General features: G+C 37.0%; 1 pseudogene; it reads left to right on the forward strand.

The window, feature by feature from the left end:
- Positions 1-590: 590 nt before the first annotated feature.
- Positions 591-3,673, forward strand: LOC136830474 (uncharacterized; annotated as a pseudogene).
- Positions 3,674-8,564: the final 4,891 nt, after the last annotated feature.

The raw sequence follows: 8,564 nt of genomic DNA on the forward strand, positions 1-8,564 counted from the left end.
CTTTATGCCAAATAATTTATCTTTGTTTTCAGAATTCGCCATTATATTCTGTGGAAGATTGTTTTCAAAGTTAATTGTCTAAAGAGTGTTTGCTCATAACTGAATATCAGTTATAAAGATAATAATTGCAATACCCTTGAAGAGAGTCAAAATAATTGGCGATTGAGCAGCATAGGAAAGAAGTCATTTGAAGCCGTTGTTGATGCCGCGATAAAAAAAAAAAAAAATAAAAAAAATAAAGGGTGACTTGAGTATTCCTGTTATGTAAAAATACAACCTTGAGTTCTCGATGGTACAGGAGGCTATTTGGAAATAAGATCCTTTGTGTAATGGATGAGTTTAATATTTCCCTGGCTCTGGAGGCTCAGATATTGCTTTGTTACACTGTATTATGGGCAAGGATCAGAAATACCTACATAAAATTTAGACAAAGGTAAAAGTGCACGTGAATGACTGTACATATCTAGGTTTCAGAGATCCTGGCTAAGTGATGCCTGTAACCGAATTCGGAAGTAACTGGCTAACTTCAGAAGTCCACTTTGTCGGACGTCAAGAATTAACTTTGGTGGTTTTATGGTTTTATCATTTTTTTAAGCCCCCCATTCACGCAACGTAAAATAGCTACGGTTCAAGTACGGTTCAGTATAATTGGGCAGTTAATGTAGCGTGAGTGGGTACTTTTTTGGCTTGCGCAGTTGGACGGAACCATAACATAATATCCAACGTGTTTGATATTTTCGCGGCTTGTGGCTGTACCATAACGCAGACCATAACGGTGAGTGGGTGTTTTCATCACCTTTGCTCAGTTTTGCCTAAAGGAACTCGAGGTCATGTGTGTAGCTGAAAAATATATTAGATCATTTCGTTGATTTGTTGTTTATTTACAGGTGCATATCTCAGAATATGGTGAATAAACTTAATAGAGAATTTTTGACTGCATTTATAGAACTGTATAGAAGTTTTCCGTGTTTGTGGAAAGTCAAAAGCCACGAATATTCATATAGGAATAAAAATGAGGCTTACGTGGAACTCGTGAAAAAATTCAGAGAGAAAATACCGAATGCAGATCGAGCTATGATAGTGCAAAAGATAAATGCTATGCGCAGTGCAGTGCGGAAAGAAAAAAAGAAAGTTGAGCAATCAAAAAAATCTGGCTCAGGAGAAGATGAGATCTACAAACCAAGTTTGTGGTATTTTCATTCATTTGATTTCTTGATGAACCAAGATGTTCCTCGTGCTACTTGCAGCTCCTTGAATGAAACTACATTTGTTGAGGACAGCAATGAAACAGTAAGTAAAGTTAACACTTTATTGGTCACATTATAATTGTATTGAGTCAAAACCTATTTTAATTTTTTCACATATCTGCGGAGTCACATAGGTTAGGCTAGGTTAGGCTCCCAACCAACAAGAGGACCTAGCAACTTACATAATATTACCCCTGGGTCGCTTGCCAGGGTAGAGCCCTTCATCATTGAAATAGGCCATGAAAGTATCCCTTACTTGCTTAGCAGCCATAGTGGAATTTCTTGATGGGCCTTGTTGCAGAGGACAAAATGAATTACGTTGTTCCACAGCATTATCTTCTTCACTGTCAAGTGGACAATAGCTTGCACCAATTTTCTTCCTTAAGTACTTATGTAAAACACAGCGGGCTAAAACAACCTTATCTATATTACTCAATTTCAGATTTATCGGTGCAGAAAAAAAGCGAAACCGTGATGACATAATGCCAAACAGATTTTCACTCAGCCTTCGAGCCCTCGAAAGCCTGTAATTAAATACGCGTCGTTCTTCTGTCAACTCCCTTGAACTAAAAGGCTTCCAAAAATCCTTCCCCAAGGCAAAGGCCTCATCTCCCACGAACACGTAGGGTAGCATCTTTGAACTGTTGTCTGGCCTTTTCGGGCCAGGTAAATTTAGCTTTTCCTGTATGAGAAGTTCTCCAAATCTAGTGTTTTCCAAGACTCCGCCATCAGAAATACGACCGTTGGTACCAACGTCACACATCAGAAATTCGTAGTTTGCATTTGCTATTGCCAAGAGAACAACACTATGGAAACCTTTATAATTATAGCAGAAAGAACCGGAGTTAGGAGGGGGCACTATTGCAATATGTTTGCCATCGATTGCTCCGAGGCAGTTAGGAAAGTTCCAGCGTACTTCGAATTCTCGTCCTATTGCTTTCCATCCATTTTCGTGTTTTGAAAACTGAAAAAGAAATAAAATTACGTTATTATATATATAATTATGGCCATTAGGTACCTAGATTTACCAATTTTTGCTACATTAGTGACTAAATAATTCTGTGAGAAAACTTTAGTTTCATTTCCAATTTACTGTTAAATGAAAAATGGGTAAATTTTTACTTTCACACCATCACCGAGTTTCATAGTTTTCCTTGCATATTTAGGTACAATGAAGCATTATAATTTCAAGAATAACGTTTCCGTCGCAAATACATATTTTTCGAGATAGTTGACTTTGAAGGTCCCATTATTTTCCTATGGCAATAATTAGCTTAGTGCATTCAACGATTTAGAAAAGGTTAGTTTAGGTTAGACCAAGTCATTTTAGGCTAGAAATGTCAAGTTAAGGTTTAATTAAAATAAGCGAAAAAAACAATTGGAACCCAAAAAATTTGTTTTAGTTTATTTAATGAAACCTTAACCAAACCTTAACTTAACCTGTCTTAACAAAAAATGACGTACCCTAACCTAAACTAGCCAAAGCTCCACCGAAGTGTAAATAAATCTGAAAAGGAATTATTGCCCTAAGAAAATAATGGGAACCTCAAAGTCAAATATCTCGAAAAGTATGCATTTGCTTCATTGTACCTAAATATGCAAAGAGAAATATGGAACTCGGTGCTGGTGTGACACTAAAGAAATACCGAAAAATGTCCTATTAAACGTCAATTAAATTTCTATCACCTTGCCAAATTGACAACAATATTATAACTAACATTTCCTAACTTGTCCATGTATGCGTGACTCCCTATTGTGTATTCTTATTCATTGTTCTAACTTGTCCATGTATGAGTGACTCCCTATTGTGTATTCTTATTCACTGAATCATTCATTTTGTTTCTGCATGGTGAGGACTTTAGTTTGGCATTGACCACTCTCCAGACTGCACCACCAATACCTACCCCGTCTTCAGTGCCATCTCCCAGCCCGTCTTCAGTGCCATCTCCCAGCGCGTCTTCAGTGCCATCTCCCAGCCCGTCTCCAGTGCCAACTCCCAGCCCGTCTCCAGTGCCAACTCCCAGCCCGTCTCCAGTGCCAACTCCCGGCCCGTCTTCAGGCCCAACTGAACGTGAGTTTCAGGAAACTCAGCCTCAAAAGCGACGGAAGAAAGCAGAACAAAAGATGTACTAGATCTGCTTCTTAAGCAAATTGCCTCAAAAGAGGAAGCTAGTAGAGAGTTCACTCATTATGCAAAAGCATGGGGGCAAGAGTTAGCAAAAATGGACCCATCACAAGCCGGTGACTGTTGTCGCATAATTAGCGATGCCATTTACAAGGGCAAGCGAGGGCTCCTTGGGCCAAATACAATAATTTCACAACGAGCAACCGACGTTCAGCAAATTGTAGAAGGCTCTGCAGGCAACCAACAAGAGGACCTAGCAACTTATTTTTCTAACTTTCAAGGTTCACAATTTCATAATTAATGCATTAATTGTCAACACATAAACATATTGATTAAATTTCAAGTAACTGAAGCAGTATTTCACTTACCTTCATATAATCCTTAGCAAGCACTCTATAGATAGCGACACAGGTCTCTGGTATGATGACTCCTAAAGCTTGGGGAGAGATCGAAGTGGAAAACTTTAAGTCTTCATATGATCTACCAGTTGCTAAAAAACGAAGGGTCGCTGTAAGCCTCTCATGGGGTGAAATTGCTTTTCGCATGACGGTATCTTGTCTTTTAATTAAGGGAGTCAATAGTGATAACAATTCTAAGTAGGTTTGCTCATCCATTCGCAAGTAATTGAAATAATCGACAGGCTCCAAGCGAAGTTCGTTTAACAATCCTTCATGCGATAAGCTATCCCTCTTCAAAAGCCATGGCTTGCACCATCTTGATTTTTTTTTTTTTTCTTTGTAATGTAAGTGCCAGCGCTACATTTACTAAATCGTCAGATGAAAAACAATCAGAGAGAGACATCTTTCCAGTTCAAAAGATGAGAAAACTGAGCCAAAGAATGTAACGTGAGTGGCCTACCCACTCGGGCTTAGGGTTTGCGCAGTTGACCATACCATAACCCTACCATTGCTAAAGACTGTTCCAGAATGGGGGGCACCCATGACAGTGCGGCTTTAGGTGTCTGATAAAAGGAAAGCAGCTATTTGTGGAGGAAGGAAATGTCAAATGGTAGAAGCAAACAATAGATCTGCAAAAGAAAAAAGAATGATAAAGCAAGAGTTATACCAGAAGAATACTTATGGAACTGGTAGACAGAAAAATTCTGTGACATTTGATAGCTGAGGGAAATGTGAATATTATGGTGGCAGAATAAAAAAAAAAAAAATACCGCTAAGGAAAGAACGTAAAAATTGATGAAGAGAGTTATGTGAAGAGAAGATTTGATTGACTGAAACTAAACTGAGGTGGGAACTTGAAGAAAAGAAACAAGCGATCATGAATTATGGAGAAGGAACAGAATAATGAATAGGAACACATAAATATAAACAAGACAGGATATTCACAAAGAGAAAACAATGCTTGTCAAGCGAATGAAAATTCTTCCTAATAAATGAAAATTTGAGAACAGAAGGGAGTAAAAGAATAGGCATTGATACTAAAGATGACAAGAAATAAGCCATATATCAGCGAGAAGGGAAAATCCAAATGATATCAAGCATTTTGCAATTTTACCCCTCTTTCATGACAGTGTCTCAAGTAGCCTTCAGCTCTTCTGATATAATTTGTGATAAATACACATCTCACTTCTCACACAAAGGACCTTTTTCGGTTTACGCTACAAGTTACAGTCTCTCCGTTCGGTAGTTGTCAGTTGGGGAGCTCCAAGTTCTACAGAAAAAAAAAAAACGCATCTTCCTCCATTTTCAGTATCATTAGGATTTTAGCATTTCCCGTCTCCTAATTTGGATTCATTTACTTGAAGTTCCTGTGGCTACCTTCGTAATGGAATACACACCACGTTTATACTGACCAACTTTAACTATAATTAGTATCATTTATTAGTGCTCTTTGCTCGTCTGTGATGTTTTGCTTTTTTTTATATTGACATTTCTCTCTTTACTTTAAATACTTCTACTTTGTCTAAAAATTCAAAAGAAAAAAAGAAAGTAAGAAACGTTTTTGTGGAAAGCATTTCTTTTTTCTTTTTTTTTGGACAGGCGGTGTTCTAGTTTGGGGTACAAATAAAAGTGTGGCTTCTGCATTTTGAAGTGGGTGACCTTAGGTGCCGTTTCGCAATGAATAATATTTCAATACATTAAACCAAGAACTATGCACGTAAGTTTTTTTTTTTTTTTTTTTAGCATATTTTCGTCTTATATCCTCCACAATATTCGGGGCAGTTAGTGAGAACGCAGCTTAAACGTAATCCATACAACTGAGAAAAGGGAGGTTGTAAATAAGAGACAACTTGTAATAAGAGTAGGATTGTTTAAAGGGCAATGAGACTTGGATCAAATTCCGTGAGTCTGTGTGGAAGCCTTCTACGGTCGAGTCCAGGAGGAAGATTCCGTGCTGGCATAAGGCCAGCATAATGTACACCACCATATCTCACACCTACCGCAAATGTTGTTCGATTTCGCAAAAGTTACAGGCAAAAGTAACTTTCCATAGATTATGTATTGATGCTCAGTTCCCTTTCCTACACGATAATACCTTCAAAAAGAAATGTAAGCATTTAATTAATAATGAATTGCCAACCTTGAAGCTGAAGCTGATCCCGCGGAATCCTCTAACTGTACTTACCTTTTTTCGAATGAAGAACAGACTGAACCCTTCCCTGGCATCCAACATTATTCATAAATATACTTGCCCCAGATGTAGTTGCGGAACCTACGTTGGATGCACTAGGAGGCTTCTCGAGGTTCGCTTCTTTTCTCGTCAAGGTATCAGCTTCAGGACGGGTTGCAGATTTTCAAGTCCTGAATTATCGAATATTCGTAACCATTCCCAAATCTGTGGTACCTGCTTGGGCATAAATGATTTTAAAATTATCGGATCAGTCCATAAGGACGATGAATTAATGGCGATGGAGTCTCTTTCTATAAAAACAAATGTACCTAATCCTCGCCTACCAAATTGTTTATAGCCTAATTACCTGTTTGTTGACTTTCCACGTTCACTATAGGTATCCTTAATTTTTATTTCTCCCTTTCTCTCTTAGAGCTCTTGCCCTGATAGGTATTTCTTTCGTTTTTTTTATCTACATTATTTTGCAAAAAATATTTTAAAGAATATATTTTGGCATATTATTTTTAAGTATTTATAGTCTAGACGTTGTTTTCCAGCCTTGAGAATGCATCATGTGATGTGGGACATCGGCAAATAAACATTCATACACACACACACACACACACACACACATATATATATATATATATATATATATATATATATATATATATATATATATATATATATATATATCTGGGAGAAAAAGAAAATATAATGCTATTGTATTTGTATTATATAGCACAATTAATATTAAAATTCGGTGAGATGGGCAGAATGTAACGCTCATCATGTGAGTAAAGAGCCACACCTTCAATATAGTGGAAAATATCTCCAGGCACCTCATTTAAGAGAATGGTGAGGGAGTGAGCTTGATGTAACCTTTCTAATGCCCTCTACATATCTAAGACCTCATTCATAAATATATCTCCTTGGGTAACACGTAATGTTCGTTCTTTAATTATCGTACCTGCGTCTAATTTCCTCGAAGCGAATTGGTTATAATTTGTCCGGAAGTAATTGCAACATTTATTGAGGCGAACAGACATAAAAATAGCTTTAATATAAATAACAACACATATGAAAAATAATAAGTAAAAACTGCTATATCAGTGCAATGACAGAGTTAGATATCAAACGAAAGAGAATTAGAATGAGAAGAGATATAGATAAATGGTCATGAACAATCATTAATGTTTGAATCAGTATATGGTACAATATAGATGAATAAAACTAGGAATCAAATGTAAGAGCGTAATTCTGGTTACTTATATATTCACATTCAGAATGAGCAGTGTGCACTTAGTTAATAAGGTTTAACCTTAACAGACCCCAGACGGAAAGATAAAGCGACCAAAAAATAAATAAATAAATAAAATGCCGAGGACGTTCGTACAAAAAGAAATAAGGGATATGAAAACAAACTCCGTGTCCTTACTGCTAATATTCTTCCCCCCACCATAAAGCAGGGTACCTCACTTATATAAAGTTCACACGCACAAAAACAGACTTTTACACGTGTACATAGTTGTTCAAACAGCAAATGGTGGCAGAAATAACCGGAATGTTTTATTTATTTCATTTTGGGAAAATTTCCAAATGATGTCTTCATAAATCATGAATTGTGCAACTGGATCTAGTCTTCTATGTACATGTAAGTTTTTTACTTAATATTTCATATGAGAAAAATACTAATACTATTATATAGCAGCCCTCAACATTGTTATCCCTGTCTGTATGATGTCTGGCTGCCTCTTTCTCAGATGCAACGAGGAAACTACAAGATCTCAGATGCTGACAAACTTCATTGCCTTTGGAATAATCGCTTTACCAGAGGAAAAGAATGATGTTGATCCACCGCGCTTGTCTGTTAGATTTAAGTCTCTTTGGAGATTCTGGGTACCGTTGCTGAGTTTACCTCTCTCTCTCTCTCTCTCTCTCTCTCTCTCTCTCTCTCTCTCTCTCTCTCTCGAGGTAACTAGTTCATACAAACATAATCGTATCTTTCTTTGGAGAAGTGAAGCACGCGCGATTCACCAGTGAGCCGGAAAAAGTTTCATAACGCTTAGAAAATTAGCACCTCTTATTTTAGAGTCTCTTTCTTACACAGTCTGAAAATTCGTAGACAAAGGACCAGAGGGAAAGCCATTATAAATCGCCACTTTTTTCTTTTCCTAAAATTCAATAGAAGAGGTAATAAGCATGAAACTAAATATATGATTATATGAAGCTTTGTTTACTTTCCAGCAGAGTATGCAATAATTCTCATGAATGTTTTTATCTTCAAAACTAAGTCTCTACTCACAGAAATATACGCTATTCTTTATCATGGTCAAATAAAACAGGAAATTCCTGTACTATAACAGTAGTACAATTTTTTCGTATCACATCTAAGAATTAACTAGACCTGACATGACCTGGTGTGACCCACAGTGTAATCGAGGCGTTTATACTTGTATATAATGCACAGCTACTAAGAAGAAAGAGTTGATGAAGCACCCTTGCTTAGCTGAGGCAAATCTTTACTTGCAGTTAAACGCCCAGAGACAAATGTTAAATAATAAATCATAGATCGCTCCAACACGTCAGGAGACAATAATCAGGACCTGCTCCCTTATCCAGTG

The sequence above is a fragment of the Macrobrachium rosenbergii genome, chromosome 46 (assembly GCF_040412425.1).
Source record: "Macrobrachium rosenbergii isolate ZJJX-2024 chromosome 46, ASM4041242v1, whole genome shotgun sequence".
Taxonomy (NCBI): Eukaryota; Metazoa; Arthropoda; class Malacostraca; order Decapoda; family Palaemonidae; genus Macrobrachium; species Macrobrachium rosenbergii.